We start from the raw sequence: 15656 nt of genomic DNA on the forward strand, positions 1-15656 counted from the left end.
AAGTTTCCCAAGGATTCTGTCCTGACCATTCACACAAGAAGAGTGACCAAAGACGGGGGAGCACAATCCAGGGCAGCAAAAGGAGGTCAGGCCAGTGCATTTCAAAAGGGCACCTCGGTTTAGAGTCTATACAGTTCTAAACCCACATCAGGACACGCTCCACCCAGCCTCTCCTTCCAGCACCCTGCGGCCCACCCCACCCCATCGAACATAATTCTCCAGCAGCACACTTTCCTACTCACCCTTGCCAGCCACCAAAAAACTGAGGAGGGCTTCCCTGGTGGCGAAGTGGTTAAGAATCTGTCTGCCAATGCAGGGGACACGGCTTCCAGCCCTGGTCCGGGAAGATCCCACATGCTGCGGAGCAACAAAGCCCGTGCACCACAACTACTGAGCCTGTGCTCTAGAGCCCGTGAGCCACAACTACTGAAGCCCGCCCGCCACCGCAATGAGAAGCCCGCGCACCACAATGAAGAGTAGCCCCCGCTGGCCGCAACTAGAGAAAGCCTGTGCGCAGGAACAAAGACCCAACTCAGCCAAAAATATATAAATAAATAAATTTATTTCAAAAAAAAAAAAAAAAAAAACCTGAGGAATCTGGGCTAAATACAAGCATAAGGCTTCCCCAGTGTGGAAGGGGGCCCAGGAGCCAACAGCCCATTTTGGGAGGTAGGGTGGTAGCAACTTACATCTGGTGAGCCAAGAAGCCGGGAAAGACCAAGACCATCTCCACAGCTGGTGCTGGTCAACCTTCGGCGAAAGTGTTAAAACTGAGACTAGAGTCTGTAAAGACAGCATTTCCTTAGCCAAGTTTGAACTTTGCCAAAGAGGCTCAAGGCCTTTGATGTAGTTAATTTTAGGTCACAGCTCTGGTCCACCCAGCCCTGAGGAAATTGGGGCTTCATGGAAGAGTTCCATCCACGGGCCCTGGAAAGACCCACAGACCTCAAGGCCAGCCACAGAATAGAGGAGATGATCTCTACTGACCTATATACAGGGTCCAAGAACTTGAAAATGAGAGGAATGAGGGTAATGAGTCTGTCTTCTAAAGATTGAGCAAAGATATGCAAAGCCTGCCTGGTGATATTAACATATCTATACATGGAATGTGTTCATTAAAGGGGAAATCTCTTAAGGCGGTAGTTTATCAAATTGTCCTGACTCCTTTATAGGTGGTAAAATCAACTAGTGAGTTACCAGCATTTTTTAAAAAATGAAATAACATAGAATAGAAAATATGATTGCATCACATGTAATAATAGTAAGTATTGTTTATTGTTTTCATGAAGTGTGTGTGTGTACACGTGTACTGGTCTCAATTTAAAATGTATCTCTTTACTGTTAGTTTTTTTTTGACAGTGACTGCTTTCAAGTAAATATTGGTAGAGTCTAACAAAGTTTTAGTCAAACTAGTCATTCATTTATTCATTCATGCAGAGCACTGCTATTATGTGCCAGGCCTCCACAGGGCACTGAGAATACAACACTAATAGTCACAATAGTACAGCTCTTGTTATATATTCGGCACACCTCTAAGTTCCTTATATATGCACATGTATTAGCCCTCGAAACAAGCCTATGAGATAGTTTCCATGATTATCAACATCTTGTTCAGATGAGTAACTTGCTCAACTCCTCATAGCTAGTAAGTGGCCGAGCTGGAATTTGAACCGTTCAGTCTAGCTGCAGAATCTCTTCTCTTATCCACCAAGCAATAGTACCCAAGGACTTGCCCTATTGCTCCCAACAGTATCTTTGTTGCAGCAATGAATTGTATTAACCCGAGGCCACTACAGGTTGCACCTGTGTCACTAACTCCCCTGGTCTGAACTGCTGTGCTAGCAAGTCAAATGGAGGCTTATACTTAGGCTTCCCGAGAAGTCTGCCATAAGAGACAGAATACACTGCCCAGAGTACCCTTTCCCCTGGGCATTTCTAGCCACACAAATCAATGGCCTGGCATTCTCTCGACACAGATTATGTGCATTCATGTCAATGAGCTTCATGAGCTGACAGATCAGTATTTCGGGCTGCAAGCCCAAGGGTCAGTCTAGGCCACAGAGACTTCAACAAAGGAAATGCCCCTGAATAGCTGTATGCCCTTGTCTAAGTTACCTTTCTGTGCCTCAGTTTCCTCAACTATGCGATAGGGATAATAACTGTGTCTACCTCATAATATTGTTGTAAGAATTTAATGAAATAGGAAATGTAAGCAAATGCCTGGTATTTAGTAAGTGCTTATTAAATGTTTGCTAGCTATTATTATTTATTGGGCACTTTGCTAGTATCAAATTTATCAACCAATGCAAGAGAGATGTGTAAGCAATATTATGCCTACAGCATTCTATGCCGGGCTAGAGGAGTTCAGGGAAGAGGTACTTAAGTTAACCAGCAAATTTCAGAGAGAAGATATTATTTTGAGATGAGTCTTGAGGACTGAACCAACAGGTGAAGAATGAAGGAAGGGACATTCCATCCAGACAGACAGAGTGAACAACTTGGCAGAGACAGAGAGGACCTTCGTGTGCAAAACCACCAAAAAAATCTCCAGCAAAAATTCCTGCAGCACAAGTTTTTCCAAAGTTGTTTCAGGCATTGAAATATATATGCAATGTGCATTTTACATATACTCACTTCAAGGCAAATGAAAACCTCAGCCCTAAAAGAAACTTAAGGGAAAAAGCATCAGTCCCTAAATACATTAGAAACGGGAATCTCTCCCATGAAGCTGGACGTGCTTTAGAGAAGTGGGCTCCCAGACCTAGGAACTTGTTAGAAATGCAGATTCTCGGCCTCCCCCAGACCTACTGAATCAGAAATTCTAGAGGTAGAGCCCAGCCATCTGGGTTTAGAGAAATTTGCCAAGAAGGAAACAAAGATAAAAGCAACAGCAGTCCAGGCAACAGCTCCCGTGAAGAGCTATGCTCCCTGTAACCAGAGCCAGGCACAATTTACACAGTGGCTAAATAGCTCAGGCTCTGTAAACCCATCGACCTGGGTTTGAACCCCAGTTTTGGTGCCTGATGCCTGCTACTTCCCTTAACCACTGCATTCTCATCTGCAAAATCTTACCTTTAAGATTGTTTTCAGGACTTGGTAAGATGGTACCTATAAGGCACTGCACAGAGCAGCTCATTAAGTGCGAGCCAGTATGCCTAAAGGGGAACTCAAGCAAATTCATCCTCTCCAAGAGTGATAACGTCTCTATGAGTTCTAACAGCTTTTGGAACAGCAGCCTTCAAGTTGGGGTACACATGCTGTTGGGGGTATAAGAGGACTTGGTTTGGGGACATGGATAGACTGATAAAGATGAATTTCCAAATCTTCATTTTTCCTACAGACTCCCCTAAAATTGATCTGCCTGCAGCTGGGGCACCAGGCAAGTTCTCCTTCCACATCTTCCCTATCTTCTCTTTCACAGTAGCCCTCCTCCCACTTACCAAAAGCAAGACATAGTGCTCACACATCCCAAATCTTATGTGTCCTGGAGGACAAACTTCCAGGGCTCCAAACAGGGAATAAATAGAAATATTGAGGTTGTGAATGTCTCTAATGAGAGGGGAAAATCCATTTGCAAATGAGCAACTCAAATGACTGGTTACAATTTCTTTTCCGAGTCAGGCGTTTTCCACATAATCAAATGGGGACCTAATTTGCGCTGTCAGCTGATAGATCATTAAAACAAATTTTTGATGATAGACCACTATGTGATTTTTAATATATGACTTGGAAGCAGTTCAAATAATTCAAATGTAACAATTTTCCTTACATTTCCACTTACTTATGTGAACGTTTTCAGCACTTTAACCTTTTATTTTAATTGAAATATGTTACGCTAGTTTCAGGTGTACAATGTAATGATTCAATCCTAGTACAGATTGCAAAATGATGACAATAAGTCTAGTTAACATCCGTCAGCACTTGTCTTAATAAACAAAAACTTGGCTTGCAACTGATGTCGAACTGTCTCAATCAAGCAATAAGTAATATTCACCCACAGATACATGATACGAGTTTTTAAAATGCCATCCATCTCACAGCAGATGCATTTCCAATGAGTTTCACTTCTGTGTTTAATAATTCCATATCAAAATTATAATATATCTATGTTGTTTTTCTCAATTACATAGTATAACAATTTTAATGATAATTCAGTCCAGAAGGAATGTTTTAATACTTAAAGCCTTTTAGGCACATGAAATGTTTTAAAATGCTGTTTCAATCTATATGTATGTTTTTGTTGCAGAGAAGCGTGATACCGAAATCGATAAAAAACTTTCAAGCATAAAAATATATTACATGAGGATAAAATTCTGTGGGGAAAGTGGAATGAAAATGTGAGTTCAAGGAGAAAAAGCAATGATGTAAAATTTTCTGACTACTAAAGAAAAGCTCTTTTGTATATTTTTAAACAGAAGACAGTAGTATCAAATCATTATGATATTTAGACTGGAAACTTTAAAAAGGGCAATGTAAAGGTTTATTTAAAAATTTTTAAATTTCAGTATTTATTATTTGCCCAAAATTACATTCTTTGAAATTTTTATGTAAAGTTATAGTAACCGTAGATACCAAGTTAAAAATGTACAAGGGGGTACACTGCCTCTCAAATTTTTTTCAGGGGATACGCAAGGAAAACATGCGAATACCTCTGCTCTAGAAAATCTCCCCCTTACTGTTCTTCTCTTTCTTCAGTAGGTGAATATATAAAACAGAAGTGACATTCTCAGCGCTATATGGCATGCTAAGAAGCATTCCAGAGGAGGAACCATCGCTGTCTCTGTTTTCAAAAACTCACCACCTAGTTGAACCAACCAGAAAAAAGTGATGCAAAGCAACTGAGGTATGTGGCAGACACTGGTCTTGCCCACGTGGTGCTCACGCACTCCGGTATCCTTGCTAAGCAAATCCAGACTAGGACAGCAATATGCCAGGTAAATACTCATTTTTTCAGCCTCCCTTCCCCTGAGGGGTGAACACGTGACAAAATTCTAGCTGGTGAAACATAAGCAAAGACCTGAGGGCTTCTGGGAAAGCTTTTGCTTTCCTAATAAAACCATATAGATGAGACTAGCTCTGCCTGTCCTTTCTTCTTCCTAACTTGAATGCGGATGCAATGCCTGGAGCTACAGCATTTATGCCAAAACTATGAGGCAACAAGCATGAGAACAAAGGCAACACACTAAGGATGGCAATATGGACACATGGAAAGATCCTGGGTCCCTGATGGCATAGCTGAGCAGTGAACTAATGCCAACAAGGGCTTACCTCTAGATCTTCTACTACATTAAATACATGTATACACGTATTTCAATTGCTGTAAACCAGTGCTAGCTGGATATCCCAGTTACTTGTACTGTGTCACAAGCTACTCTAAAAGTGCCATTAAAATAAGTCATTTTATTAAGCTCACAGATTTTGCAGGTCAGGAATTCAGACAGGGTCCATCTGGAATGGTCTGTCTTTACTGCATGATATCCGGAGCCTCTGTTGAGAAGACTCAACCAGGTGAGTGACTCAAACACCCAGGAACTAGAATAGCTGGCCCTGGAGAATCCATTTCCATGAAAACTTCTTCACTCATGTGTCTGGTACCCAGGCTAGAATGATAAAAGACTGGGCTCAGATGGGACTGTTGACCAAGTGCCAACACATGTGGCCTCTCCACATGGCTTAGGCTTTTCACAGCACAATGGCTGGGTTCTGAGAGCAAGCATTCCAAGAGACCTAGAAGGAAGCTGCGTGGATTTGTATGATCCAGGCTCATGCAGGAATCAGTGTCATTTCTACAGTACTCAGTTGGTCGAAGCAGTCACCAGATTCAAGGAGACGAGACACAGATGCCAGCTCTCAATTAGAGGCATAAAAAGAACTTGCAACCATTTTTCTTTAAAACACCACATCGGTTGAGGTATTTTTCCTTGCAAATTAACACATTCCTAACTGATACAATGGATGATATAAGATAACATAAAGTGGATGCGAAGTTGAACAGTACAAGTAGGCTATTGAACTCAAAGGAGGAAGAGATAATGAGAATCAAGAAAGCCTTCATTATAAACACTGATTGAGGGCCTGTAAGTGCACAGCCCAGAATAAAATGCCAAGAGGATTGCAAAAATACTGCAAGACTCCATATCTATCCCCCATGCTAGATATGAGTTCAGATCTCAATCTGCTATTCTCAACCAACATGGCTTTGGAAAATCCTAGCTGAGCCTCAGTTTGTGTATCAGCAAAAAGGAGAGCATATGCCAAGGTTAGGGTGAGGTCTAAATAAAATAGAATGAGAAGGGCCTAGCATGGTGCATGTCACTCAGGAAGTGTTCAATAAATGCTACGCATGTGTTTATTTATTAAAAGAACTTACCCATGTGGGAAAATTGAATGAGTATCTACAGTTGACAGAGTTAGTATCCCCCAAACGTAAGTCAGAGCCCCAAACCCACCTTATGGACTCAGCAAGGTTTACTGACATTTGTTTTGTAAAGAGCTTAGAGGACTTAGACCAATTTCTCTGGAGGAAAACCAAAACAGACTTGAGAAGATCTTCTGATGTCTAGGCTGATGTCAAGCCTTTTCCCTGCAAAGCCCATCCCGACCCCTGCTACCAGTTTAGAAAAATCTATAGCATTTCTCACAAGAGGCCAACCATTCCAATCTGGGATAAGTTTTCTAAATATTAGATCTGAAATGATTTATGTTATCCCTAAATGCATCGCGCCACAATCTTCCTGCATGGATTAAGTCATACCATCTATTTTTAGCAGCTGGCTCATTCAGTCCATTTCCTTACTATAAATACCTGAGTGCACTCGTTTTAAAGTAGATCTCTTTTGTCATCTGATTGTCCCAGTCTAGGTTAGAGGGGGATCGAGGAGAGAATGAAAAATGAGACAGAGAATAGAGAAAGAGAGCCTGCAATGCTCTACTCTGCACAGCAGCTATTTTCACAGACACATAGATCCCTAGCGGCCTGAACACAGGAGAAAGCCAAGAGGGTCTAGCCCTTCTCAGTGTGTTAACCTTCAGAAGCTGGCAGCTATCTGGGACTCGATGGAGCCACCCAGACTCTCTCCTATCATTTCATCCACTGAAAGTTTCCTTTTCATAATCCCATGTCTCAGTCTCCCTACTCCTAACACACGGACACTAACCCCAGGCCCCGAGGCAGGCCAAGAGAGGTTTCTCCTGGTCTTAATGCCCTTGAGTGAAAATAAATTATTATAATATTTCATACCCATCTCCCTGGAGTCTCGAAGAAGGGGACACTGAGCTCTCGACAAATACTGATCAAAGCATTAAGAGGAAATAGGCCAGAGTCAAATTAAGGAGTGGGTCTGCCGGGCAGCTGCATGGAGCACTACTACACAAGGAAAGATACGTTCAAACATCACTGGATGCCGGTGTGTCGCTGGAAATTAAGGAGATAGATAGAGGAAAAACGCAAGTTCGAAACTCTTCTCAGGAAAGTAGAATGTGTGGTTAACGGAATACTGCAAAATGATCCTGAAGTTGTAGCTAAGACCTCTAAGGGCCATGATTTCAATAGTGAATATTTGTCATTTAAGGTAGCTAATATCTTAATATTCTCCCTATTTTGAGGTTTCTACCAGCAGTCCTCCTTCTCCATTCTTTTTTCACTTTCCCAGTTTTCAACTCCTTCTCCAAATTAAAGCTAAACAAACTTTTTTTTTTTTTTTTTTGCGGTACGCGGTCCTCTCACTGTTGTGGCCTCTCCCGTTGCGGAGCATAGGCTCCGGACACGCAGGCTCAGCGGCCATGGCTCACAGGCCCAGCCGCTCCGCGGCATGTGGGATCTTCCCAGACCGGGGCACGAACCCATGTCCCCTGCATTGGCAGGTGGACCCTCAACCACTGCGCCACCAGGGAAGCCCTGAACAAACATTTTGATTGAACAAATATATTGATTCGGGGGGGGGGGGCAAGAAATTATCAACACTCTACCAAGATTCCCACATGTCTCAGTCTGGACACTTCCCCCAAGGATCTCAAAGGGGTACAAAAACCCACTTATCCAAGTTTCAAGCACCAAGGAAACACTGTGCTCCCAAAAGCAGCCAATGGGAGCAGAGTCTCCTGGCTTCTCTCAGATGAAATGCAAATGTGCCTCAAATAATAGAAAAGTATTCATCAAATGTTTTCAAAAACAATTCATACATGATGATCCAGTGGGTTTTATCTCAGGAATGCAAGGCTGGTTTAACATTCAAATATCAATCAATGTAATTCAACATACTAACAGAACAAAAAAGAAGAAAACAATTATCTCAATAGACTCAGAAAGATTATTAGAAAATTATTGATAATAAAAGCTCTCAGGGCTCTTGGAAGTTGAGGAAGAGCAACACAGATATGATGGCTGCATCACTGCCTCCACCACCCCTCTGACACCTCCAACCACATCCTCTACCATCACAGAATGATAATCCAGGATCTACCATTCCTGTTTAGTAATTGTGGATGATTATTCCAAAATAGAGAAAGTTGGAGAAGTATCTATGGAATTATGTGTAAGGGTAGACACAAAACTACAGGTCAAGTGGTAGCCATGAAAAAATCAGACTAGAAAGTAAAGAGGAAGTGTTCCTAGTGCCTCAACTCAGGAAATTTCTCTTTTAGAACTGTCATCCAAACATAGTCAATCTTCAAATGTGGTTACGCAAGAATCCAGGTTACATCTCATCTTTGAATTCCTTGGATCTCAAAAGTACTTGGATTCTATCCCTCCAGGTCTGTTCATGGATTCTTCACTTGTTAAGAGTTATTTGTAATAAACCCTACAAGGGATTGTGTTTTGTCAGCCTAGAATATCTCTTCACAGGGATTTAAAACCTCAAAATCTATTGATAACAAAGGAACAATTAAACTAGTTGACTTTGGCTTTGCCAGAGCTTCTGGAATACCTATTAGAGTATACATACATGAGTTAGTAACACTCCGGTAGAGATCTCCAGAAGTACTGCTGGGGTCAGCTCACTACTCGACTCCAGTTGACATTTGGCATATAGACACCATATTTGCAGAATTAACAACAAAGAAGCCACTTTTCTATGGGAATTCAGAAGTTGATCAACTCTTTAAAATATTCTGAACTTTGGGCCCCCCCAGTAATGAAGCATGGCCAGAAGTGGCATCTTTACAGGACTATAAGAATACATTTTCCAAGTGAAAACCAGGAAGCTAGCATCCCATGTCAAAAGCTTGGTTGAAAATGGCTTGGATTTGCTTTCAAAAACATTAGTTTATAATCCTGTCAAAGAAACTGCTGACAAAATAAAACTGAGCTACCCATATTTTAATGGTTTAGACAATCATATTAAGAAGATGTAGCATTCTGACAAAAAGTTTCCACATGTATCAAGAACAGACTGTTCTATTTTTACTGTTAACTCTATTTTTATCCCATGTATTTTTCTTTTCTTTGTTGTAAAGTTTAAGCCATACTTCATCTTCTAATTTCAGGTACAACTTAAAATGTAAATACTGTTCTATATGAATTTAAATGTAATTCTGTATATGTGTGTAGATCTCACTGTAACAACTATTTTTTACTATAATAAAACTATAAATCTAGTATTGATGACAAAAAAATGAGAAAAAAATTTAAACCTTTTTTTTTTTTTTTTCGGTATGTGGGCCCCTCACTGTTGTGGCCTCTCCCATTGCAGAGCAACAGGCTTCGGACGTGCAGGCTCAGCGGCCATGGCTCACGGGCCTAGCTGCTCCACGGCATGTGGGATCTTCCCCGACCGGGGCATGAACCCATGTCCCCTGCATCGGCAGGCAGACTCTCAACCACTGCACCACCAGGGAAGCCCCAAAATTTAAACCTTTTAGTAAATTAAGAACAGAAGAAAACTTCTTCAGCCTGATAAAGGGCATCTTGGAAAAACCTACAACTAACATCACACTGACTGAATGGCTTTCCCCTTAAGATCAAGAACAAGGCAAGAATATCTGCTCTCACCATTTTTTTAACATTATACTAAAAGTCCTACCAGGTTAATAAGGCAGTAGAATAAACAAAAAGCATCCAGCTTTGAAAAGAAGCAAAACTGTCTTTGTCACAGATAACGTGATTGCTTACGTAGAAAATCCTAAAATACCTGCAAAAGAGCTGATTTTAGCAAGGACAAAGGTACAAGGTCTATGTATATTTAAAATAAAAAGAAGGGACTTCCCTGGTGGCACAGTGGTTGAGAGTCCGCCTGCCGATGCAGGGGACACGGGTTTGTGCCCCGGTCTGGGAAGATCCCACATGCTGCAGAGCAGCTAGGCCCGTGAGTCATGGCCGTTGAGTCTGCGCATCCGGAGCCTGTGCTCCGCAACGGGAGAGGCCACAACAGTGAGAGGCCCACTTACCGGGAAAAAAAAAAAGAAGAAGAATTTCTAAATGGTAGAAACAAAGAGTTAGAAATTGAAATAAAATAGATACCATTAATTTTTTAAAATACTGTATTAGTTCTCAACTGCTACATAATGAATTACCAAGTTAGCAGCTTGAAACAACAAACATCTAGAATCTCACACAGTTTCTACGAGTCTGGAATCTGGGAAAAGCTTCACCAGGTGGTCTGGCTCAGCATCTCTCAGGAGGTTGCTGTCAAGATATCAGCCAGGGCTGCCGTCATCTGAAGGCTCGACTGGGTCTGGAGGATGCACTTTCAAGATCACTCATTCACGTCTTGTTAGTGGAGGCCTCCGTTCCTCGTTTATGAGGGTATCTGTTCTTCACCACATTTGACCTTCCAGTAGAGCTGTTCTCATGTTTTCCAGAGCAAGCAATCCAACAGAGAACAAGGAAGAAGCCATGATGCCTTTTACTGCCTACTCTCAGAAGTGGCATTCCATCACTTTGCCATATCCTATTGGTCACACAGACCTGGTACGATGTGTGTGCATTGCAGGGGGGACTGTACAAGGGCATGAATACCAGGAGGGAAGGAGCATTGAGGGCCAACCTGGAGGCTGGCTACCACAAATAACTTTTGTGACAGCACCAAAAGATATAAAACCCTTGTGGATAAATTTAACAAAATACATGCTAAACCTCCACACTGAAAATGATAAAATAATCACTGAAAAAAATTTAAAAGACCTAAATAAAGGAAGATATATACAATGTTTATGGATTGTCAGACACAATATTAAGATATTAATATTTCCCAATGTATTGGGATTCAATGTAATCTCAATCACAATGCCACAGGTTTTTCTTAATAGAAACTGATGAGCCGATAATAAAATTTGCATGTAAATGTTAAGGATTTAAAAGAGCCAAAACAACTTTGAAAAAGAAGAACAAAGATGGAGGACTTAGACTACCTCCTACACTACATCCCCAAATAGTGTAAGACCTACACTATTTTAGGATCTACAATAAAGCTATAATAATACAGACAGTGTGCTATTAACATAGGAGAGACATATAGATCAGTGGAACAGAATAAAATGTCCAGATATAGACCCACTCATACGGTCAATTAATTTTTGACAAAAATGCCAAAGTAATACAAGGGGAAAGGATTTTCAACAAATGTTGCTAGAACAATTGAATATCCCAGAAAGAAAATAAACTTTGAACATTGTCTTACAATATAAACAAAAGTTAACTTAAAATTGATCATTAAAGAATATATAATGAAGAAAACACAGTCTCTTCAATAAGTGGCGCTGGGAAAACTGGACACATGTACAAGAATGAAATTACAAAATTCTCTAACATCATATACAAAAATAAACTCAGAATGGATTAAAGACCTAAATGTAAGACCAGATACTATAAAACTCCTAGCGGAAAATATAGGCAGAATACTCTGACATAAATTGCAGCAATATTTTTTGGATCCATCTCCTAAAGTAAAGGAAATAAAAGGAAAAATAAACAAATGGGACCTAATTAAACTTAAAAGCTTTTGAAAACCATTGACAAAACAAAAAAATTACCTACTAAATGGGAAAAAATATTTACAAATGATATGACCAATACGGGATTAATATCCAATATATACAAACAGCTCATACAACTCAACATCATAAAAAAAATCCAATTAAAAAATGGGCAAAAAAACTGAATAGACATTTTTTTCCAAAAAGGAAATGCAGATGGCCGAGAAGAGATGCTCAGCATCACTAATCATCATGGAAATGCAAATCAGAACCACATGAGATATTACCTCACACCTGTCAGAATGGCTATCATCAAAAGGAACACAAACAGGGACTTTCCTGGTGGTCCAGTGGCTAAGACTCCGTGCTCCCAATGCAGGGGGCCCAGGTTTGATCCCTGGTCAGGGAACTAGATCCCACATGCCACAACTGAGAGTTTGCATGCTGCAACTAAAGACCCTGTATGCTGCAACTAAAGATCCCACGTGCCACAACAAGGATCCCACATGCAACAACGAAGATCCCGGCACAGCCAAATAAATAAGTAAATATTTTAAAAAAAAGGAACACAAATAACAAATGTTGGTGAGGATGTGGAGAAAAGGGAACCGTTGTACATTGTTGGTAGGAATGTAAATTGGTGCAGCCACTGGGGAAAACAATACGGAGGTTTCTTAAGAAACTAAAAATAGAACTACTATATGACCCAGCAATTCCACTCCTGGATATATATCCAAAAATAAAAAACCACCAAAAACACTAATTTAAAAGGATACATGCACCCCAATGTTCATAGCAGCATTATTTACAATGGCCAAGATATGGAAGCAACCTAAGTGTCCATCAACAGGTGAATGGATAAAGAAGATGCAAGATACACACACACACACACACACACACACACACACACACACACACGCAATGGAATACTACTCAGCCACAAAAAAGAACAAAATTTTGCCATTTACAGCAACATAGATGGACTTGGAGGACATTACGCTAAGTGAAATAAGTCAGACAGAGAAAGACAAATACCATTTGTATTTGTATTCTCTATATCCGTGAGAATATAGAGAACAAACTAGTGGTTTGTTCACAGACCACTCACAGATATAGAGAACAACCTAGTGGTTACCAGTAGGGAGAAGGCAGGTGGGGGGGCAATATAGGGGTAGGGGAGAAAGAGGTACAAACTATTAGATATAAAATAAGCTACAATGGGTCGTCCCTGGTGGTGCAATGGTTGAGAGTCCGCCTGCCGATGCAGGGGACACGGGTTCGTGCCCCGGTCCAGGAGGATTCCACATGCCACGGAGCAGCTGGGCCTGTGAGCCATGGCCGCTGAACCTGCGCATCCGGAGCCTGTGCTCTGCAACGGGAGAGGCCACAACAGTGAGAGGCCCGCGTACCGTGCAAAAAAAAAAAAAAAAAAAGCTACAAGGTGATATTGCAAGACATGGGGAACACAGACAATATTTTATAATAACTCTAAATGAAGCATAACCTGTAAAAATTGTGAATCACTATATTACACAACTGTAACTTATATAATACTGTAGAGCAACTATACTTCAATTTAAAAAATTGATCATCAGTTCCAGGAAGATGGCGGAAGAGTAAGACGCGGAGATCACCTTCCTCCCCACAGATACACCAGAAATACATCTACACGTGGAACAGCTCCTACAGAACACCTACTGAACGCTGGCAGAAGACCTCATACCTCCCAAAAAGCAAGAAACTCCCCACGTACCTGGGTAGGGCAAAAGAAAAAAGAAAAAACAGAGACAAAAGAACAGGGACGGGACACGCACCAGTGGGAGGGAGCTGTTTAGGAGGAAAGGTCTGCACACGCTAGAAGCCCCTTCACAGGCGGAGACTGCGGGTGGTGGAGGGGGAAAGCTTCGGAGCCGCAGAGGAGAGCACAGCAACAGGGGTGCGGAGGGCAAAGCGGAGAGATTCCCGCACAGACAATCAGGGCCGACCGGCACTCACCAGGCCGAGAGGCTTATCTGCTCACCTGCTGGGGCGGGCGAGGCCTGGAGTTGAGGCTCGGGCTTCGGTCGGAGCGCCGGGAGAGGACTGGGGTTGGCGGCGTGAACACAGCTTGCAGGGGGTTAGTGCGCCACGGCTAGACGGGAGGGAGTCCGGGAAAAAGTCTGGACCTGCCGAAGAGGCAAGAGACTTTTTCTTCCCTCTTTGTTTCCTGGTGCGCGAGGAGAAGGGATTAACAGCGCTGCTTAAAGGAGCTCCAGAGACGGGCGCGAGCCGTGGCTAAAAGTGCGGACCCCAGAGACGGGCATGAGACGCTAAGGCTGCTGCTGCCGCCACCAAGAAGCCTGTGTGCGAGCACAGGTCACTCTCCACACCCCGCTTCCAGGGAGCCTGTGCAGCCCGCCACTGCCAGGTTCCCGGGATCCAGAGACAACTCCCCCGGAAGAACGCACGGCACGCCTCAGGCTGTGCAACGTCACGCCAGCCTCTGCCGCCACAGGCCCGCCCCGCACTCCGTGCCCCGCCCCCCACCCCCGGCCTGAGTGATCCAGAGGCCCCTAATCAGCGGCTCCTTTAACCCTGTCCCGTCTGAGCGAAGAACAGGCGCCCTCCGGCGACCTACAGGCAGAGGCGGGGCCAAATTCAAAGCTGAGCCCCTGTGAGCTGTGAGAACCAAGAAGAGAAAGGGAAATCTCTCCCAGCAGCCTCAGAAGCAGCGGATTAAAGCTCCACAATCAACTTGATGTACCCTACATCTGTGGAATACATGAATAGACAGCGAATCACCCCAAATTGAGGAGGTGGACTTTGAGAGCAAGATTTATGATTTTTTTCCCCTTTTCCTCTTTTTGTGAGTGTGTATGTGCATGCTTCTGTGTGAGATTTTGTCTGTATAGCTTTGCTTCCACCATTTGTCCTAGGGTTCTATCCGTCCGTTTTTTGTTTTTGTTTAATTTTTTTCTTAATAATTATTTTTTATTTTAATAACTTGACTTTATTTTATCTTATTTCTTTCTTTCTTTCTTTCCCTCCTTCCCTCCTTTAAACAATGAATCATCCCAAATTGAGGAGGTGGACTTTGAGAGCAAGATTTATGATTTTTTCCCCTTTTCCTCTTTTTGTGAGTGTGTATTTGTATGTTTCTGTGTGAGACTTTGTATAGCTTTGCTTCCACCATTCGTACTAGGGTTCTATCCGTCCGTTTTTTTTTTCTCTTAATAATTATGTTTTTATTTTAATAACTTTATTATATTTTATCTTACTATATTTTATTTTACTTTATCTTCTTTCTTTCTTTTTCTCCTTCCTTCCCTCCTTCCTCCCTCCCTCCCTCCCTTTCTTTCTTTCTTTCTACTTCTACTAATTCTTTCTTTCTACTTGTTCTCCCTTTTATTCTGAGCCGTGTGGATGAAAGGCTCTTGGTGCTGCAGCCAGGAGTCAGTGCTGTGCCTCTGAGGTGGGAGAGCCAACTTCAGGACACTGGTCCACAAGAGACCTCCCAGCTCCACATAATATCAAACAGCGAAAATCTCCCAGAGATCTCCATCTCAACACCAGCACCCAGCTTCACTCAACGACCAGCAAGCTACAGTGCTGGACACCCTATGCCAAACAACTAGCAAGACAGGAACACAACCCCACCCATTAGCACAGAGGCTGCCTAAAATCATAATAAGTCCACAGACAACCCAAAACACACCACCAGAGGTGGACCTGCCCACCAGAAAGACAAGATCCAGCCTCATCCA

At 42.3% G+C, this 15656-nt stretch overlaps 1 long non-coding RNA gene and 1 pseudogene across 2 annotated transcripts in view; one reads left to right on the forward strand and one right to left on the reverse strand.

The window, feature by feature from the left end:
- The window catches only part of LOC307182408, a 62394-nt gene extending 48074 nt beyond the window's left edge, over positions 1–14320 (reverse strand). The window contains exon 1 of the long non-coding RNA XR_013827164.1: positions 13934–14320. This is a non-coding gene — a long non-coding RNA (uncharacterized lncRNA). The remainder of the gene's footprint in view (positions 1–13933) is intronic.
- On the forward strand, positions 5472–9359 carry LOC307181836 (cyclin-dependent kinase 1-like; annotated as a pseudogene). The gene is made up of 3 exons: positions 5472–5508; positions 8476–8791; positions 8971–9359. The product of its transcript is annotated as a cyclin-dependent kinase 1-like (transcript).
- Positions 14321–15656: the final 1336 nt, after the last annotated feature.

Source organism: Stenella coeruleoalba (assembly GCF_951394435.1).
Source record: "Stenella coeruleoalba genome assembly, chromosome: 2".
NCBI classification, from domain to species: Eukaryota; Metazoa; Chordata; class Mammalia; order Artiodactyla; family Delphinidae; genus Stenella; species Stenella coeruleoalba.